Here is a 22,338-nt window from a genome sequence, read left to right on the forward strand (position 1 = left end):
TGGGGGATGGACAGGTTGCACCAATGGTATGTCCGACCCTAAATACGCTGCTAGATCATCTAAAATCCATTATGAAAATATGGAGATCCGGCTTATCTCCGGCTAGATAACCACAGTGCCTATAATTATGACCTACAGTAATATATTTTCTAATGTTTTAATTTATGATCATAAATGATTGATATAGTTCATTCATATTGTAGGGTTTGCACATATGACGTTACTGTATTGCTATTAAAAATGCATTACTTTTTTTGTCTACTTATTTTGGATTCTATTTTTCAATGCTATTGTTTAAAATTAGGGCATGGTTATTAGTTGTATAAATGCATTATTCATTAAAAAGCCAAACTACAGCTTTCCAACAAAGCATGAAATTCTACTGAAATTAAATTAGGATTTCATTAACGATAACATTCCCACAATCCTCTGCTCATGCAGGGAAGAATAATTGGTTCAGAGAGTCTTTTACTGGCAATAAATCTGGTCATTTTCTGTCATTAATCTATGCGAGGTTGTAAAATTTTAACCTCCTTGTTTTATGTTTGATGCTGTCAATTCCAGATTCTTTATAATCAAATGAAGTGTTAAAGATTTATTTGACTGATTTGCACTCCAAGAAGGATTAATTAGGTATAGTAACTCAATTTTAAACATTCTGGTCTATGAAGAAAATCTGCTTAACACTGACCTCTAAATCATGACAGTGTGCACTATACACACGGTCATGATTCCCCCTGAATTCCCCATGCGAATTCAGTGGTCATTTGACTATATGTAGGCAATTTGCATACTTACAGCCAAAAGCAGACTAACCTCATCTAACTTCTCTCCTTTCTCTTCTGTTGAGAGAAACTAGTGGGTACATCGACATATGAAAGGACAGGAGTATGATACCACAGCTCATGTAATTCATGGCATTCCTTAAGTCCCAAATCTTACTCCAGTCAATGACATGGTGCTTGGATTAATGAATGGGAAGCATTTGACACTGTCATGCGCCCTCATTAGGACCGGCGAGAAAATTACCGGTCTTGATGAATTGGGGCTGATAACTTTGATATCAAAATATCCTAATTTAGTAACTGTTTGGAAAGCATTATTTTACAGTAAATAAATGGTGGTATTTTTATTAAAGAGGTTGTCCACTACATATTGATCGATTACCTTTCCTTAGGATCGACCAGGATCCTACACCCGGCACCCCTGCCAAAAAACAGTTTTCGGTGTTGGCCTTAAGCACCCTTTTGCAGAGCTGGTAGTGGCCAAAGCTTGGTACTCCACATCCGCCTCCTATTCAAATCAATAGGAGGCCGATGTGTCTGCCACCATCAGATGATGGCCAGGTCCACAAGTGTGTACTTCCGGCCGACACTGGCAACACCTGATCAGCAGGGGTGCTGGGTGTCAGACCCCAGTTGATATACTAAGGATAGGTCATCAATCAAAAAGTAGTGGACAACCTCTTTAATAGATTGAACCCATTGAAATAATCCCATTTACGTTGTCTGTTTTTGGCCTCTGACATGAGATTTCTGACTCTCGTTAAGGCTGCAGTGCCACACCTTTTCTGGTTACAATTTTTGATAAGGAAACTAAGCCTTAGTTGTCCCCGTACTGAAGCACTGGGGCATGGATTGTACTCAATGACATAGTGAGCATCTGTAGGGAATGCAGACAAGAGCAATTAAGCAATAATGTCTCCCTTCTTCTTATTGGTGGACAAAGACAGAAAAGGGCCCCTGTGCAAGAGCAACATATGGGCCCTTTACAGTCCAATAACTCATCATAATGCACACTTTCACCTGCTTTGCAGGGGGTGGTGGCCCCCTTATCCCATGGGCCCTTGTGCAGCTGCACAGGTTGCACCAGTAATATGTCCGCCCCTACCTCTCCTTCTTGCTGCCATATTTTTTATAAAAGCTTCATGCCTTTATTCAGTGATATGCTGTGTACTACTAACAGCAGGCTCACAGTTTACACTTTCCACAATGTTATTACATTTTCCAGACAGGCTGGCCCCGATGTGTGGATTTTTGCTCCCATTATCCATCACTGCGCCAACTCATCTGGATTGCCGCTTTGTGTCAAATAAAATCCTGTTCTTCTCCAAAAGCTTTTTACGCAGCACTCGATAGCAGAACAGAGCCATTGTTACAGGTGCACAAGATCAATCTCTTTTTTTGCAGCGCATTCAAAACTATTGTACATCATACATGACTCCTTTTAGTTCACAAACACGTCTTCTTCCATAAATCTTTGTGATGGACGCTGATGGCAGAAGGTTTTTTTTCTCTTCTTCTTCCAAATACATAAGGCCCCTAGCCTTGTTACAATGGAACAGAATAAAAAGGAATATGCAGCGGGTCAGAGAGCCAATATTGCTGCAGCCTTGGTGCAATTACAAAAGGCGCTGGTAAACCTTTGCTATAAGGTCACGGTCACAAAGTAAACCGGGAATTTTCCTCTGCCTGCTAGAGACTGATTAGTAGTTTAGAGATGTGCTTCAGATGAAGGCTTTGGAGGGAACTATTGTTAGGCGCTTGGAAGTACAATTTACATAATGAAGTAGCTAAAAACATCTGTTGATTGGCCAGAATAAAGCTTTAATTCTGACTGGCTACAATTAAAGTGACATGATGCCTCATGGGAGTATTGTGCACAGAGGCTTCTTCAAATGTTTTAATGCTCGTCTCCCAATAAAGATAAAATCAATGTAGAGTATGTTCTGCAAGAAGATATCGAATTGTAGGACGAAGGGCTAATCTATATGCCCATGCATTTATTTAGAAACAATTAGTAGCATTATACCCATCTCACTGTTTTATCCCTTCATAAAACTAATGCTACATGTCTACACTCTAGGTGACTGCAGACTTGTGAATCTTCACATTGCGCGTAATGCATGCTGTGAGGATTTTCCGATGCCCGGCTGGGAGCGAGCAGTCATGTAACCACAACTATGTGACTTACATACATGACGTCATGTACTGACTAGACATGCACTGCCTCGTTCACTGCAAGTGTATTGAGTGAGGCTGGATACAGTCTTGCCGGATTTTGGAGAATGTAAACTACACAGGCACCGGTGTGCAATTTGCGCAATGTGAGGATTCACTAGTCTGCAGTCAGATAGAGTAACGGCAGACTTGAAGCCTGAGACAGGACAACCCCTTTAAAACATCCAGAGAGATTTACAAAACCAAAACTGACCATTGCCAAAATGAATGAAATATAGACAAGCCCAAGTTGCTGTGACTGCAATGTACACAAAGAAATGCCGTAACGCTTTGAGTGCACCAAAGTTTATGTTGACATTGACTATATGATTTTGAACTGCTGTCTTTCTGCTATATAGCCTAAATTTACAGTAAATATATGTATACTCTGTTAGCAGCAATGCATTTCAATATTAATATATTCAATATATTCATACAGTGACTTGCAAATGTATTAATTCCCCTTGGCTTTTTACTTATTTTGTTACTTTACAATCCCTGTTTAAATATTTTTGTAATCAGATTTGAGTGTGATGCATCAGCACTAGCAGTGAGCAAATGTGCTCGGCGATACTCGGATATCACTCTAGTATCTGGGTGCTCGGATGTGCTCAGCACTCGTAGAACATTAGCTGGTGCCTGGATTGAATGCTTGAATTCCCGTCCTGCATGTTTTGCTCCTGTTACACAGCCAATAAACATGCAGGAATTGCCTGCCAGTTTCTGTATTGCCGCAGCCATCTTGATAGTGGCATTATTGTGATTGGCTGGCCGCATTACCTCATCAGAGGTTATAAAAGGACCGGCGCCACCACACTCGGCACACTGACACCATTACAAAACTCAAGGGACAGTTCCGATTGGAGGGAGACCGTAGTTTCCAGGCCTATGCGCACAGTTTTAGGAATCAGAGTCCTCTATTGGTGGTACTTTGCTGAACCATCAAACTAAAAGTCTTTCTTAGGGCTAATTTTGTGCTTGCGATACATTGTGCAGTTAGCCTAGAAACAGCTGCTGGAGCAGGGGGAGTGGTGAATACAGCCACTAGGCAGGTCTTAGGGCTTTGCAGTCCATTGCTAAATATATACAACCCCTGGCAAAAAAATTATGGAATCACAGCCTTGGAGGATGTTCATTCAGTTGATAATTTTGTAGAAAACAATCGGATCGCAGACATGGCACAAAGCTAAAGTCATTTCAAATAGCAACTTTCTGGCTTCAAGAAACACTAAAAGAAATCAAGAACAAAAAATGTGGTAGTCAGCAAGGGTTCTAGACCCTCCTCACCAGACATTAACCCCAGGGGTGGAGGAGATCCTGATGAGACTTCGATACCTGAGCTGCATCTAGAATGTAGTGTGCTGTCAGTGCAGGAAGAGGATGAGGGTGAGTGGAGGAACATAGATGATGACAATAAGATTGTAAATCCCACTTGGTGTGAACGCAGGGTAACACAGCCGAGTAGCTCAGCAGAGAAGGTGGAAGAGGAGGAAGATGAGGACCTTAAGTTGTGTCTTGTCATACACATGGAGTGACACAACCAAAACAAATACTGCATCCTAAGTCACAACTGTGGTTAGCAGCGGTTGCAGGTCTGCAGTTTGCAGAGACGGCAAGGGTTGTCTTGTCTGGGCTTTTTTGAGACTGCATGACCCAGCTCATGTTAGCTGCCAACTTAACCAAAAAATGAATCAATAGAGGCAAAAATTGCATTAATTTGACTACTGAACCAGCACATGCACGATCAACATTCATTAGTGTGGGAATCTCACTGTGCTAAAATACGGACTAGCGGCCTTTGCCAACCATCGGCCCTCTCATCAACCGCATCTGCTGCTTCTTCATCCTCTGTCTCCGTGGCAAGTGTTCTCACACAGGTCTTCGGATGCAGAACCTCCACTTGTTTACTACTCTGCTTATGCTGCAGTGACTGTGGCAGCAGCAATGAGCCATGATGCAGTATGGCCTTTTGCATTGCCTGGGCCAACGCAGTATAGACATGGTGCAAATTATGCTTGCAGAGTGGGCACAGATGAAGGACTTTTGCACCCTTCTGCACAGTTTTGAAATGGCTACTAAGATGATTAGCGCTGACGATGCCGTTATCTGCATCATCTACATGCTGGAGCAGACTTTGAATAGTCTGCATGAGGAGGTGGTCCCTCAGGAAGAGGTGGAAGCACAGGAAGATTAGCAAGGGATAACAATATTTCTAATTTCCAGACTGTCGTCATACAGGTGCCATGGGAGGGTGGATTAAAGTGATCAAAGAGTACCAAACAAATTGTTACTGAAGGTGCAAGAGCCAAGGAGCAAATAGAGAAGGATGAGGAGGATAAAGTGATTGGTGCACAACACTCAGGATACGAAGAGGATAATGATCCACTCTCTGTTGTCTGTGATTGGCGGGAGGGGAAGGAGGAAGCAAGCTTGAGTGTTACCCCGCCACAAATACACCATGAACTTAGACCTCATGAAAGTGCCCAACACATGAGCACCTTCTTGCTGCACTATCTGCAACAAAATGCCAAATTGTTAGGATTAGAAATAGTGCTGATTACTGAGTTACCACTCTGTTAGATCCACGGTACAAGAATAAATGTTGCCAGATGCTTCCCCCCGGAAAGGGATGCTCGCATGCTGGAATATCGAAAAACACTTGTAGACAATCTTAAGAGTGATTTTCCCTAAGACAGTAGTGAAGCAGATAGTGTGCATTGCAGTTATAGTCCTGGGAAGACCTTCTCGTAAACACAAAAACATTAGCAGCAGCAGTGCAAGTGGCAGAAGCAATTTCTTTGAGTCATTCCACACATTTTTTAGACCAGTCCATGCACCAGCAGAACAGAGTACAAGTCTGACAGGTTGTGAACGACAGGAGAGAATGGTGCAGGAGTATGTTGAGCTCATTGACAATGTCATTGGGGGAATTTGCATTCTTTTGCATTTTGGTCTTGAAAAATGGAAGAGTGGCATGAGCTCGCCTTTCACGCCTTGGAGGTTTTGTCAAGTCTGGCAGCCAGCGTTCTCTCAGAACGTGTCTTCAGCGCTGCTGGTGGTGTGCTGACGGATAAACGCATCTGGCTGTCCCCTGAAAGTGTAGAAAGCCCAACTTTCATCAAGATGAATAAGTCATAGATTTGCAATGACTTTTTTAACCCAATCGCAGACTGTACAGACTAAGCGATGTTGCATTTTTTAGTAACACTACAGTAGTATATTCTACCCTGGCATTTTTAAGTTTGTTGCATTAATCTTATGTAATTGCACTCTGTGATATCTTTAGTGTGGCTTCTGTGCCTGCTGTTGCTGCTGTTGATGATGTTACAATCAATTTTTTGAAATGTGCAGACTCCAGGTTGGGTCTCCATATGGTGGGTTGCCTGTAGTGGAAGGGGTGTCAGAGCCCCGTTATACTATTTCTTCTCTGGGGAAATTGATTGCACTTTAGTGGTGTCTACCCCTAATTTTTGGAAATGTTTGGACTCCAAGTTGGGTTGCTCTAAATGCTGGCTCACACACTAATACCCCATGCATGGGCCCTGGCTGACTGCTGCTGTGCCATTCTAAAATTTATGCTGCGGGTAAATTGATTAGTCAACTTCCTGTGTTACTATTCTTACTACCTGTGTTACTATTCTATAAGTTTTCTAACATTAGTGGTCTAACAAGCTGATATTTGTGCCACTTGAGTGTGGCTGAGAAAAAAAAACAGTTTGAGCTGTTGCATGAGGTATCATTGCTCCCAGCAAATCAGGCTTTCACCAGTCCCTCACTCACCTCTTAATTTGAACTTAAATTCAAACCTGTAAATGCTGGCACAGATCCTGGCTCATAAATGGCCCATGTCTGACTGCTGCTATGCCATTCTAAAATTTCTACCGTGGGTCAATTGATGCCACTTTTTCTGGTGAATCGCTCTAATTTTTGGAAATGTTTGGACTCCAAGTTGGGTCTCCTTCATGTGTGTTGCTTTAATTTGGCAGTGCTCTCAGAACACCAGGCCTGCACCTGTCACTCATCCACCTGTTACTGATCAATGTTTAAGCTAGAAATGCTTTTACAAGCACTGTCCCAGGTCTTGCCCCATGTACAGTATCTATGCTGCACAATTATACTATTTGTACTCTGGGTCAACTGATGCCACTTTTCTTGGTGGCTGCCCCTAATTTGGACTGTTTTGGCAGCTTTTTGGCCCCCCTAAAGGTTTTTTCTCCCATTTAATTCAATGGGGTTTGGGTATGTTTGACAAACTGTTTGGCGCGTATCAGGACGTTTGCCAAACCGAACCTTGAAAAGTTCACTCATCTCTAGTGGTGGGTGATAGAGTCACTGACTCAACCTGGGAAGCTGGCATGCTGAAAAATGTCAGCAGCGCTGGCGGGCCACTGTTCTGCAGAGCACCGACACCTGTGAATTTCTCAGTCAAAGAGTTAGGTGTTTTCCAGTCAGACTTTTTTAATGAAAGTTCTGAGACCAAAAAAATGTTCATTTGCAACCTGTGCCCTGACCACTAAGAGATTAATCACCATCAGCATGATTAGTCACATCTCATCTAAGCACCCAACTCAGTGGGCCGAATTCCTAGGTCAACAATTGGTGCCAAAAGGTGACCCCACTGCCTCTTACTCTGTGATAGGTGCTTTCCAATCCCCTGTCCATGACACTGGCGCACATGGCTCACGACCTGCATTCGATCCTTGCACATTCTGAGGCACCATCAACAGGCACTTCCAAATCCTTGTCCTAGCAAAGCGTTCAGTTGTCTCTACCCTAGACCTTAAAACCAAAAAGAAAATTTACAGCTACCCACACACAGGCCTAAATAAAGAACAGGCACATTTCCAGATTGCTTGCCGTGGAAATGTTGCCATTTAGGCTTGTAGACACAGAGAATTTCTGATGACTCATGGTGGCAGCCCTCCCTCTGTACTCGAGCCCCAGCTGCAACTATTTCTTCTGATGTTGCGTCCCCGCCTTGTACCAGCACGTGTCTAGGAACATCACCCATGCCTTTACCAACGCAGTTACTGGGATTGTTCACGTGGACAAGCCCTTGTGGCCAGGGACATTACATTTCTTTTAACGTCACACTGGGTGAATATTGTGAAGGCCAGACCCAAGTGCAAACCTGGCACGGCACATGTGCTACCCATGCCGAGGATTGTTGGCACTACTTCTATCAGGGTTTCCTCCACCTCCTATACCAGTTCCTGCACCCCCTCCTGCTCCTCCTTATCCTCCATCTCCAACTTACTGTCTCAGAGCACATCATCTACCTCAGTGGGAAGCTGGATGCCCTGCAGCACTGTATCAACAATGCGGCTAGAAAATATTTTAAAGATGGTCAATCAATACCTGCCTTTCTAAACCAGTGTACTCCCTAATTCCACTGAAACCTTCAACTATAGGGTCTCAATACTGGGCACCTGGCATGAGCAGTCCCACTATGCTATGGAGGTGCTGTGCTGCCATGCCTGTAGAGTCTTGTCGGAGCAGGTTATTAGTGTCGCTGAGGTGGGAGGGGGTTATAACAGACAGGTGCTTTCACCTGCCAACAGAAAATGCTGACAGGCTCACTCTGACAAAAATGAACAAAGCCAGGATAAGCCCCAACTTTTCCACACTGCCAGACGACAGTTGCACATAAAGTGTTTTTAATCTTCAATATTTGAATGAGGCTCTTCAGTTGTTGCCTTCAATGTTGCATAGATGACCCTCCTTATCATATTTTTCTCGTTTCAAGTTTGTGGAGAGCCTTTATGAGTGTAGAAGTACCACAACTACACTTTCTTAATATTTGAATGATGTACTCCTGTTGGTGCCTTCAAAGGTGTGTGTATGACCTTGCTTGTAATATTTTGCAGGCTCTGCACTGTGTGCAGAGCTTTTATGAGTGTAAAGTGCCACAACAAAACTTTCTTAATATTTGAATAAAGGTACTACAGTTGGTGCCTACAAGGGTGTATGGATGACCCGGCTTGAAATTTTTGACAGGCTTTGAACTTAGTTTAGCAGTACCACTACATGAAAATATGAACAGAATGTGTATGAAGCCCTCTATGTCTAATACAGAGTGTATATGAGTCCCTAATTTTTGGCAGTTCTTGTTTCCTTCATAAACTACACTTAAATTTCCAATTTTTTCATATAAGTTTCAAATTTGGCTTACTTAAAGTATTATTATTCTTTAAAATCCTTTACAAATTGTGCCCTACATACAAGTCATTATACAGGAAATAATGTTTCTTAACATTTTTTTTGTTGTCAACTACAATTTCTCTTCAATTTTGAATGTTTTATTGTCAGTCCTTAAAGTGGAGTAAAAGTTTGACACAATTGTTTCAGCACCGACCTGAGAGTCAGAGATGCTTCAAGAGGTCTTCCCCATGCTGATCTCCTTCCATTTAACACTTTTCCATCCATTTGAACATTTTCACTGCCCCCAAACCATGTAGGATCTTCTGGAAAAATACTTGGATTTCTCTTTGACTCCCATTATACTCGTTACTCATGAGCTTCTGAGCATTTCTAATTGCTTGGTTCAAACAATGAGCATCCGAGTATTTGAATGCTCGCTCATCTCTAATTAGCACTAGTCTAAGTTAGTGAAAATGAAGTGAGAAAAATATAGGCATAAATTACATTTATGGGATCAAATGACTAAAAATTCTCATGTGTACACAGTGTGGAAAAAAGTATTAAGTCAGCCACCAATTGTGCAAGTTCTCCCACTCAAAAAGATGAGAGAGGCCTGTAATGGACATTATAGGTAAACCACAATTATGAGAGTCAAATTTGAGAAAGCAAATCCAGAAAATCACCTTGTCTGGTTTGGCAAGATTTATTTTTCAAATTATGGTGGAAAATAAGTATTTGGTCACCTAAAACATGCAAGATTTCTGGCTCTCACAGACCTGTAACTTCTTCTTTAAGAGGCTCCTCTGTCCTCCACTCATTACCTCTAGTAATGGCACCGGTTTGAAGTTGTTACTAGTATAAAAGACACATGCCCAAAACAGTCACACTCCAAACTCCACTATGGTGAAGAACAAAGAGCTGTTGAAGGACACCAGAAACAAAATTGTAGCCCTGCACCAGGCTGGGAAGAGTGAATCTGCAATAGACAAGCAGCTTGGTGTAATGAAATCAACTGTGGGAGCAATAATAAGAAAATTGAAGACATACAGTACCAGACCACGATAATCTCCCTCAATCTGGGGCTCCATGCAAGATCTCACCCTGTGGGGTCAAAATGATCACCAGAACGGTGAGCAAAAATCCCAGAACCACAACTTGGGGGCACCTAGTGAATGACCTGCATAGAGCTGGGAGCACTGTAACAAAGGCTACAATCAGTAACACATTACGCCACCAGAGACTGAGATCCTGCAGTGCCAGACCTGTCCACCCTGCTTAAGCCAGTGCATACATGGGACCGTCTGAAGTTTGCTAGAGAGCATTTGGATCATCCAGAAGAGTATTGGGAAAATGTCATATGGTCTGATGAAACCAAAGTAGAACTGTTTGGTAGAAACAAAACTTGTCATGTTTGGAGAAGACAGAATGCTGAGTTGCATCCAAAGAACACCATACCTACTGTGAAGCATGGGGGTGGCAACATCATGCTTTGGGGCTGTTTCTCTGCAAATTACCAGGATGACTGATCCGTGTACATGAAAAAATGAATGAGGCCATGTATTGTGAGATTGTGAGTGCAAAACTCCATCCATCAGCAAGGGCATTGAAGATGAAACGTGGATGGGTCTGATCCCAAGCACACCGCCAGGGTAATGAACGAGTGGCTTTGTAAGAAGCATATGAAGGTCCTGCAGTGGCCTAGCCAGTCTCCAGATCTCAACCCCATAGAAAACCTTTGGAGGGAGTTGAAAGTCCGTGTTGCCCAGCGACAGGCCCTAAACATCACTGCTCTAGAAGAGTTCTGCATGGACGAATAGGCCAACATACCTCCAGCAGTGTGTGCCAACCTTGTGAATATTTACAGAAAACGTGTGACCTCTGTCATTGCCAGCAAAGGATATATAACAAAATATTGAGATGAACTTTTGTTAATGACCAAATACTTATTTTCCACCATAATTTGAAAATAAATCTTGCCAAATCAGACAAGGTGATTTTATGGATTTGTTTTCTCAATTTTGACTCTCATATTTGTGGTCTACCTATGAAGTCAATTACAGGCCTCTCTCATATTTTTAAGTGGGAGAACTTGCACAATTGGTGGCTGACTAAATACTTATTCCCACTGTATGCATTCACCCCTTTTGCTATGAAGCCCCTAAAAATTTCTGGTGCATGCAATTACCTTCATAAGTAATATGCTTAGTGAAAAGTAGTCCATCTGTGTGCAATCTAAGTGTCACAAGGTCTGTCAGTATATGCACGCCTTTTCTGAAAGGTCACATACGCTGCAACACCATTTAGCCAGAGACATCACTAACTAAATAGCACCATGAAGACCAATGAGATCTCCACACAAGTCAGGAACAATGTTGTGGAGAAGTAAAAGTCAGGGTTGGGTTAGAAAGAAATATCCCAATCTCTGATGATCCCCCGGAGCACCAAGAAATCCGTTGTCATCAAATTGACAGAACATGATACCGCAACAAATCTGACAAGAGGGGGCAGCCTACCAAAACTCTCAGCTTGGGCAAAGAGGACATTAATCAGAGAGGCAGCACAAAGACCAAAGGTAACCCTGAAGGAGCTGCAGAGTTCCCAAACAGAGACTGGAGTATTTGTCCATACGACCACAATAAACTGTGCACTCTATAGAGTAAGCAGAAAAAAGCCTTTACTTGCACACAAAAATTGTAAGGCTCATTTTGAGTTTTCCAAAATACATGTGGAAGACTCCCCAAATGTACGGGGGGAGGTGCTGTGATCAGATGAGCACAAAATTTAACTTTTTGCCCACAAAGGAAAATACAGGGATATTCTTGAGCAAAACCTGTTTCAGTCTGTCAGTAATTTCAACCTGGGACGGAGGTTCACTTTTCAACAATACAATGATCCAAAGCATACTGCTAAAGCAACACTCGAGTGGTTTAAGGGAAAATGTGTACATGTTTTGGAGTGGCCTAGAGAAAGCCCAGATCTTAATCTAATTGAAAATCTCTGGTCAGACTTGAAAATTTCATTTCACCAGAGGAAACCATCTAACTTGAAGGAGCTGGAGTTTTACCTTGATGAATAGGCAAAATCCCAATGTCCTGATGTGGAAAGCTCATAGAGACTTATCCAATGCGACTTGCAGCTCTTATTGCCGCAAAAGGAGCCTCTACAAAGTACTGACTTTAGAGGGGTGAATAGTTATGCAAACTTAAGTTTTCAGTTATTGTGTTTTATTTATTCTTTGGCTTCACAATAAAAAGAAAAACAATATTCAGTGTTCTAGGCATGTTTTTTACATGAACTGATTCAAAATCTAAAAAAATCTGTGAAATTCCAGGTTGTGAGTTAGCCAAACACGAAAAAAGCCAATGGGGGTGAATACTTTCACAAGTTACTGTGTATGAATTTTGATCTGCATTACTGCTACATATTGGTGCATTTCCTATAATAATATACATATCACAGTTCTGCAAGTTATTCCAAAACCGAAAAGTGTAGCTCAACACCTAACTATTCAATATTGATGGCTCTTGTGTTAATTTTAATGGGGTACTCCGGTGAGATAAAAATGTTTCCCCCTTGATATATCTTCATAAACTATAAAGACTTACATTCATAGTGATGCTTTCAGTTGTCACAATATTTGCTATTTAAAACTATTCAATGTAACTTAATCACAGAACAGGTGCTGTGTGCTCCTCCTCCCACGCGGGACATTACATCACAGATCAGGGGTGTGATCTGCTCCTGGCTTCTAACACAAGCCACACATCCTGAAAACAGTTTCTTTTATGCGTGTGGCTTATCATGCTCGTAATACAGGCTATGCCCCCTTAGCAAGGGTAAAGGTACCGTCACACTAGACGATATCGCTAGTGATCCGTGACGCTGCAGCGTCCTGGCTAGCGATATCGTCCAGTGTGACAGGCAGCAGCGATCAGGCCCCTGCTGTGATGTCGCTGGTCGGGGAAGAAAGTCCAGAACTTTGTTTCGTCGCTGGATCTCCCGCTGACATCGCTGAATCGGCGTGTGTGACACCGATTCTGCGATGTCTTCGCTGGTAACCAGGGTAAACATCGGGTTACTAAGCGCAGGGCCGCGCTTAGTAACCCGATGTTTACTCTGGTTACCATCGTTAAAGTAAAAAAAAACAACCACTACATACTTACCTACCGCTGTCTGTCCCCGGCGCTCTGCTTCTCTGCACTCCTCCTGTACTGGCTGTGAGCACAGCGGCCGGAAAGCAGAGCGGTGACGTCACCGCTCTGCTTTCCGGCTGACCGACGCTCACAGCCAGTACAGGAGGAGTGCAGAGAAGCAGAGCGCCGGGGACAGACAGCGGTAGGTAAGTATGTAGTGGTTGTTTTTTTTTACTTTAACGATGGTAACCAGAGTAAACATCGGGTTACTAAGCGCGGCCCTGCGCTTAGTAACCCGATGTTTACCCTGGTTACCGGCATCGTTGGTCGCTGGAGAGCTGTCTGTGTGACAGCTCTCCAGCGACCAAACAGCGACGCTGCAGCGATCCGGATCGTTGTTGGTATCGTTGCAGCGTCGCTTAGTGTGACGGTACCTATATTCTATTCTCTACTTGTCAAACCCCTACCCCTTGTAATCTCAGGTGAAGAGAAGCTGAGAAGTCCAAAGAGATTTTTAAATACTTCCAAAGTGCCCTCCAGAAACTGGAAACAAATTACACATCACGGTCAAAGGCTAGATGAGGTGGGAGACCGTGTAACCAGAAAATCTCTTTGAAAAAACACCGATGCCAACTGTGGGGCAAATGCAAACCCTGATAATGGAAGAAACCAAGATATCTTGGGCAAATGATCCACTGCACCCCAGAGATCAGTGAAGTCTTGTGGAATATCTGCAACAAAGTCCAAAGAAATTGCAGACTAAAGCTCTTGTGGTATGGGAATAAGCTAAAGGATCGTTTAATGTGAGGGTTTGTACTGCACAGACTTAAGGTACCTTCACACATAACGATATAGTTAACGATATCTTTGCAACGTCACGCTTTTTGTGACGTAGCAACGATCCCGCTAACGATCTCATCATGTGTGACAGCGACCAACGATCAGGCCCCTGCTGGGAGATTGTTGGTCGTTGGGGAATGATCAGGACCTTTTTTTGGTCGCTGATCACCCGCTGTCATCGCTGGATCAGCGTGTGTGACGCCGATCCAGCGATGTGTTCACTTATAACCAGGGTCAATATCGGGTTACTAAGTGCAGGGCCGCGCTTAGTAACCCGATATTTACCCTGGTTACCATTGTAAAAGTAAAAAAAAAAAAACCACTACATACTCACATTCTGATGTCTGTCACGTCCCCCGCCATCAGCTTCCCTGCACTGACTGTGTCAGCGCCGGCTGTAAAGCAGAGCACAGCGGTGACGTCACCGCTGTTACTGCCGGCGCTGACACAGAAAGTGCAGGGAAGCTGATGGCGGGGGACGTGAGAGACATCAGAATGTGAGTATGTAGTGTTTTTTTTTTACTTTTACAATGGTAACCAGGGTAAATATCGGGTTACTAAGCGCGGCCCTGCACTTAGCAACCCGATGTTTACCCTGGTTACCTGGGTGCTGCAGGGGGACTTCGTCATCGTTGAAACTGTCTTCAACGATACCGAAGTCGTTCCCCTGATCGTTGGTCGCTGGAGAGAGCCGTCTGTGTGACAGCTCCCCAGCGACCACACAACGACTTACCAACGATCACGGCCAGGTCGTATCGCTGGTCATGATCGTTAGTAAGTTGCTTAGTGTAACGGTACCCTTAGGCCAAGATGCTACAAATTAATTGATGTTTTGTTTCCATTTGGGCCACCAGTAAAATCAAGAAAGGAGTTCAGCAGTTGTTTAACTCTCGGGTTATCGGAGAGAATAGAACAATGGGCCCAAGATAAGACTTTTTGTTGGAGTGTTTTTGAGACAAGAGGTTGTATTCAAATTTGAGAATTAGAAGATACAATCAGGTTCAATTACATGTAAGGATACATCTTCAGAGGCATCACAAAGATTAGAGGACCTGAATAAGGCATCTTTCTTCCAATTTTTCCTTGCAGGTCAGTAGGTGAAGATGAAGTAAATCTGTGAGTAAAGTGACTATTGAACGCAGTGGGAAATCAGCCTACATAAAGGCTGGCGTAAGATGTTCCAGATATTTGTAGTCAGTTCAGATGGTAACTGAGAAATTAGCTCTTTCAAGTAGATGTCACCATTCTACAAGATCTAATTTTACTCCCAAAAGCTCGTGGTCGCAAATGGAATAATTCTGTTACACTGGAAAAATATCTTGGAGAGAAATTTGCAAAGATGATTTCTCAATCTACAGGAAATTTATTACAGAATCATCACTACACCAAAAACATTCTTTTCAGGAAAAAATGGTCTGCTGACATCAGGATGGTGTAGGACAGGAGCAGTGGAAAAACATAATTTACCGGTAAGTTGTAAGATGGCATGGGTAGTGTTTAATGCACAGGCAGAAGTAATTTGCAAGGCTAATGAATCTCTGGAGAGGTTTGAGATCAATAGGTTGTGGCCAATCTAAAATTGAAGAAACATTTTCCTTGCGATGATATGACATATCAGAAAAATAGCAGTTCATGTTTCTTAAAGTGACAATTTTCCACCTTGGCATAAAGATGGCTTTGTCGCAATCTCTTCAGAATGAAATGAACGTGAAGAAAGTCAGAGTCTAGGTCTCTGGAGAAGTTTAAGATATAATTCCAGAATAGCACGTGCTAATACAGAACATCACAAAAGATCTAATTAACAAAGTGCTAGAACGTAGCCAGTGTGTCGCATAAACAGAAAAGTAAAAAAAAAAAAAAAAAAAAAAAAAAAAAAAAAAAATCGATATTCAGAGTGACTATCACAGATGATAAACACAATCTTCCATTCGTCTCCCTCTTTAATGCCGATTAGGTTAGAAGCTGCATGCAGGTTTAATTTGGTAAAGATGGTAGCGCCTTTAATAATATAGATACATGGGGCAATGGATAATGATCCTTCACCTGGATTTTATTCAAACCCCAATAGTCTATGCACAGCCTTCTTAGACTCATCTTTCTTTTTTTTTTACAAAGAAGAAGACTGCACAGACCAGAGATGAATATTTTGGGGTGAATCCCCTTTCCAAATTCCTCTTGATATATACAGACATCACCTCAGACTAAGGGAGAGATAAATGATAACTCTTCCTCAGGGTAGTTCAGCGCCAAGAAGAAGAGGAGTAGTGAAGTCAATCAGCCACTGTGGAAGTATACATTTACAAGGATTGGCAAAAAGAAAATGCCTGGTGCCATTTCACACATGTATTATTATTATTTATTTATTTATAAAGCACCGTTAATTCCGTGGTGCTGTACATGAGAAAGGGTTACATCAAAATACAAATATCACTTACAGCAAACAAAACTAACAATGACAGACTAGTACAGAGGGAAGAGGACCCTGCCCTTGCGGGCTTACATTCTACAGGATTATGGGGAAGGAGACAGTAGGTCGGGGGTTGCAGTAGCTTCGATGATGTTGAGGTGGCCGTGTGGTCATTACAGGTTGTAAGCTTTTTTGAAGAGATGGGTTTTCAGGTTCCATTTGAAAGATCCAAATGTGGTGGATGTATTGGGGCACAGAATTCCAGATGATGGGGGATATTCGGAAGAAGTCTTGGAGGCAATTGGGTGAGGAGCAAATAAGCATGGAGGAGAGAAGGAGGTCTTGGGAGGACCAGAAATTACGTGAGGGAAGATAGAGAGCTTAGTTTGGAAATTTATGGAGGAGAAAGGTTATGAATGACTTTGTAGGTCAGTGTTAGTAGTTTAAACTGGATATGCTGGGAAATTGGGAGCCAGTGAAGGGATTTGCAAAGATGGGAAGCAGGAGTAGCGAGGAGAGAGATTAATTAGTTGGGCAGCAGAGTTAAGGATGGACTGGGGAGGTGCGAGAGTGTTAGGCCGGGATCACACACAGCGAGATACAGCTGAGTCTCACAGGTTAAAACCAAGCTCTGGCACCGGCACTCCAGAGCGGAGTGTGCAGCCGCATAGCAATACATGGAACCGCATGCTCAACTCCGGAGTGCCGGTGCCAGAACTTGTTTTTAACCTGCGAGACTCGGCTGTATCTCGCTGTAGTGTGACTCCGGCCTTAGAAGGTGGGCCAGATAGGTGGATGTTGCAATAGTCGAGGTGGGAGATGATTAGGGCATGCAAGAGAATTTTGGTAGAGTGAGGGTTGAGAAAGTGACGGATTCTGGAAACATTTTTGAGCAGGAGGAGACAGTAGGTGGCGAGAGCTTAGATGTGTGGTTTGAAGGACAGGGCAGAGTCAAGGGTTACTCTGAGGCAGCTGATTACTGGGACAGGGCAAAGTGTAAATTTATTTATTGTGATAGATAGATCAGGTAGGGATGGTATGCAAGATGGAGGTAAGATTTTTAGTTCAGATTTGTCCACATTAAGTTTGAGGAAGTGAGAGGAGAAGAAGGAGGATATGGCTGATAAGACACTCTGGGATTCTGGCGAGCAGAGAGGTGACATCTGGGCCAGAGAGGTATATCCGAGTTCCATCAGCATACAGATGGTACTTGAAGCCATAGGACTTTATGAGTTGTCACAGGCCAAGGGTATAGATTGAGAAGAGAAGGGGTCCTAGGACAGAGCCATGAGGGACACCAACAGAGAGAGGGCAAGATGAAGAGGTAGTATAGGAGTTGGAAACGCTAAGTGTGCACTTGGTAAGGTATGAAGAGATCCAGGATAGGGCAAGTTCTTTGACACCAAATGACGAGAGGATCTGTTGTAGGAGGCAGAGGTTAACTGTGTCGAAGGTAGACGATAGGTCTAGAAGGAGGAGTATAGAGAATTGTCTCTTAGCTTTGGCTGTAAGTCATTCGTAAGTTTGGTCAGGGAAGTCTCAGTGGAATGGTGAGGACTGATGCCAGATTGTAGGTTGTTGAAGAGCGAGTTAGATGCAAGGTGAGAGGAAAGTTCAGCGTGGACGTGCTGCTCAAGAAGTTTGGAAGCAAATGGGAGCAAAGATATGGGGCGATAGCTGGACATAGCACTCGGGTCAAGGGATGGCTTTCTGAGGATAGGTGTGATTGTGGCATGTTTGAAGGCAGAAGGGAAGGTACAAGACATACCAGACTCATTGAGTGGAATAATGTCATCATGTGTTGCAGCGATAGCTACTCCATAAAGACCGGCAGCAATTCCATCACATGATGTACCGTAGCCAATTGGGGGCGGGGGCAGGATAGCGCATGAAGTATATAACATAGGTACTGGCCAAGGAATGTAATTTTATGCCTGTACAGTCTAGAGATAGGAGCACTCAGAGGACACAGGATAGAGAAAAATTAAAGCCTAATGAGATTGTTTTACATTACTGTAGTGCTGATGCACCTCTTGGTGTTTTACATTACTGTAGTGCTGATGCACCTCTTGGGTTAAGGTAAATATTATTGTGATTGCATCAGGGTTGAATTTTCCTGGTTGCACCCTGACCAAGATTGTGAGAAGGGGAAAATTGTTTAACAGTATCAAATGAAATTGTTAAGAATTTTTGGGATTGGTGAAATTGGTATGTTAGCAGAAAATCTGTGTTTCCCAATCTGTGTAGTGCACAGCAAACAGTTGCTGACCATATATCTGACCAGGAAAACCATTTTCCCACTTTGCAAAGTAAACACTTCCCTGTGCTCAAGCACAGTGTAATAAGAAAAAAATTGTTAGAAAAAGCAAAATTGTTTACAATTCTGAAACCAAAAAATATTTGACTTCTATGACTGCAATCTTCATTGCCAAAATAATAACTTTTTCCAAAAATATCAATAATTTTTTGGGGTTGGGGAACTAATGTGTTGCCTTAGGGCTCATACTCACTTGAGAGAAAAACGAATGAGTGCAATCCGATAAAAAAATCGGATTGCACTCGGACCGATGTTATTCAATAGGTGACATCTCATTTGCGATTTTTTTCTCAGCTGAAATCGGACTGAGAAAAAAATTGCAGCATGCTGCGTATTGCTGCGAGTCTTGGATGAGACTCGTCAATGCAAGTCAATGGGTGTGAGAAAACAGACGGACTATGGACCATCCGTTTTCCATCTGTTTTTACAGATACCTTACCATTCTGTGGCATAGAACACTGTAAATGGCCCTGTAAATGATTGAATAGAAATAATTGCAGAGAAAAAACGCATTGCATACAGATGTAAAATGGATGGTGTGATTAAAAATCGCATTGAACTCCACATGACAATCGCATAGTTTCCATCCACATTTTTCGGTCCAGATTACGGACCGTTTTTTTCTCTCTCAAGTGAGTATGAGCCCTTAGTGTCACTGACCACATTTCTGACCAGGTGACCTATATCCACTCACTGCATAGTCAATACAACCACATGTGCAGCCTCTGTTCAAGGGCAGGTCAGGACAAGCTAAATTGATTATCAAACCCAAATTTTTACTTCAATGACTTCAACTTTCTTTACCGAAATTATGTTTTTTTTTGCAAAATTGTTAACATGTTATTTGGTGGGAGAATTGCCATATTAGGGCTCATACTCACTTGAGAGAAAAATGGATGCGTGCAATCCGATAACAAATGGGATTGCACTCGGACCAATGTTATTCAATAGGTGACATCTCATTTGCAATTTTTTTCTCAGCCAAAATCGGACTGAGAAAAAAAATCGCAGCATGCTGCGTATTGCTGCGAGTCTTGGATGAGACTCGCCAATGCAAGTCAATGGGTGCGAGAAAAAAGCGGACGGAATACGGATCCGTTTTTTTACAGATACCTTACCATTCTGTGGCATGAACACTGTAAATGGTCCTGTAAATGACTGAATAAAAATAGTTGAAAAAAAATGCATTGCATACAGATGAAAAAAGGAAGAAAAAAGGATGTTGCGATTAAAAATTGCATTGAACTCCGCATGACAATCGCATAGTTTGCATCCAAGTTTTTTGGTCCAAATTACAGACAGTTTTTTTTCTCTCAAGTGAGTATGAGCCCTTACCGTGAAAATCTATGCTGTCTAATTAGTGAAGGTTTGGTAAAGCTGATGATTGACAATCACACATATGACCAGGTAACAACCATATGCTTCTACGGTACACAATCAACTCTTACTTACTTGTGCATTCCTTATACAGTTCATATTACAATGAGAAAAATTCTCAGGAAGGATCAAATTGAATAAAATTCTCAAAACAAAATTCTTTTAACTCTATAAGTGTCATTTTTCTTTCACAAAATAAAAAAAATGCACAAACAACCATATCACCAGCAGCACCAATTGTAATACATCTGACATGATGGACTAGATGGTGGTGGAACAAACTGATGCAAATCAACAGAGTTGCACCCCTTGAACAGCCATATTAAGTCTTACCTGCACTGCATCTTTTCTCTAGCAGATACTGTAGCTCTGAACCAGTATTTCCCAAACTCCAGTCCATACGGACCCCATGGGTCATGTTTTCAGGATTTCCATAGTGTTGCACAGGTGAGACAATTCCTGATACCTTGATGATACTTCCACTACTTGTGCAATACTAAAGAAATCCTGAAAATATCACCAGTGGGGTCAGTGAGTAGCAGCTTTCATTTACTTATGGCGGATACCAATCACGCCTGCCTTGCTGTCCATTGTCTGTCTTTTACACCACTCTGCTGCCACCAGTACCTGTTTCCCATGCTCAGATAGGCATCAACTCCCAGTCCATCAAGTCACCTGTTCTTTAATACTGCTGCCAGTCCTTCACTGCCACACATCTCCTGAGCTGTCCCATCATAAATCTCAGCTGTGTGGTTTTGGCAGCAGCCTTAGACCTCATGGCTGCCTACAAATCCCCTGGCTGACCACTAGTACTACACAGTAGTACAGATAATGGGAAACGTACTCCCATGTATTTGTACCCTCAAGAAATAGCTCTCACAATAGAGCTAATTTTTTAAAAGGCTTGGTGACAACAAGCCAGACATTCTTCACTTTTAAAGCAGCACTCCTGTTTTGTCTACAGAAAAAAAGGAAGGGAAGAAAAAAAATTGCTTTATTATTTTGTAAAAAAGAAATAACTTCTTACTCCTTGTTGAGAAGCCATTACATTTTCTTGTTTAAAGTAGTGCAATTGTTTTGTCTCCAGTAAAAAAAAAAGGGATAATTTTTGGATGGCTTTATAAAAAGTCTTTGTAGTAACCTAATAATTTTGTGATTAGCAAACCAGTTGCAGACCCCCATAAAGGGATTTTCTTTTCACTTCTATTCAACAGGCTATTACGTCTTCACATTCAAAACAGTAGCGTACACCGGGTAAACACAAAATCGTGTGACACCATGAATGAAAGGGCAACATAAAATGTTAATTGTAATAAATTAATAATTAACAATGGTGGAATAATTAAGAATAAATTAATCCCCCAGTAGGATTCAAATAAACAAACAAAACCACATAAAGTATAAGAAGTAAAAGACTTAATACATAAATAATGAGATGAGGACACCAAGGAGCTATGAAAGAGGAAATCCGAAAAAGGCAGCACAGCTCATCACATTTCCTCTTGCACGGCTCCTAGCTGCAGGCTATAAAATCATAAAATGACTGCAGCTTTTCCTGCCCCGATTTTTTTTCGTCCATGTGATGGCCCACCTATTCGGCTGCACTACACAGTGTGATGTAATAGCTGTAGTGCACCTTACACTATGAGCCCACCCCCTGGCTTAAGCAATCTTCAGTAGTGTATGAAATGGCCCGGGAATTTTCTTTTGCTGATCATTGTGGAAAGAATAGCAAATTGTTCAAATTTGTCAGGATCTGCAAATTTCGGGACAATCGACTCAAAATCATTTTGCAGCAGATTCATCCGCTCGTATGTAGTAAAAAAGGCAGTGGGCATTTTTCTGATAATTTATGGCAATTGAATCACAAATTGTTTGAACTCGCTGTGAGAGCTACAGAGGGGGAAATAAATATTTGATCCTTTGCTGATTTTGTAAGTTTGCCCACTGACAAAGACATGAACAGTCTAGATTTTTAAGGGTAGGTCAATTTTAACATTGAGAGATAGAATATCAAAACTAAAATCCAGAAAATCACATTGTATAAATGTATTTGCATTTTGCAGTGAGAAATAAGTATTTGATCCCTCTGGCAAACAAGACTTACTACTTGGTTTAGAATTA

At 42.2% G+C, this 22,338-nt stretch overlaps 1 protein-coding gene across 1 annotated transcript in view; it reads right to left on the minus strand.

The window, feature by feature from the left end:
- GRIN2B (glutamate ionotropic receptor NMDA type subunit 2B) overlaps positions 1-22,338 on the minus strand; it is a 939,810-nt gene that overhangs the window by 31,295 nt on the left and 886,177 nt on the right. The gene's annotated exons all lie outside the window — the stretch shown is intronic.

This window comes from Ranitomeya imitator, chromosome 8 (genome assembly GCF_032444005.1).
Source record: "Ranitomeya imitator isolate aRanImi1 chromosome 8, aRanImi1.pri, whole genome shotgun sequence".
Lineage (NCBI taxonomy): Eukaryota > Metazoa > Chordata > Amphibia > Anura > Dendrobatidae > Ranitomeya > Ranitomeya imitator.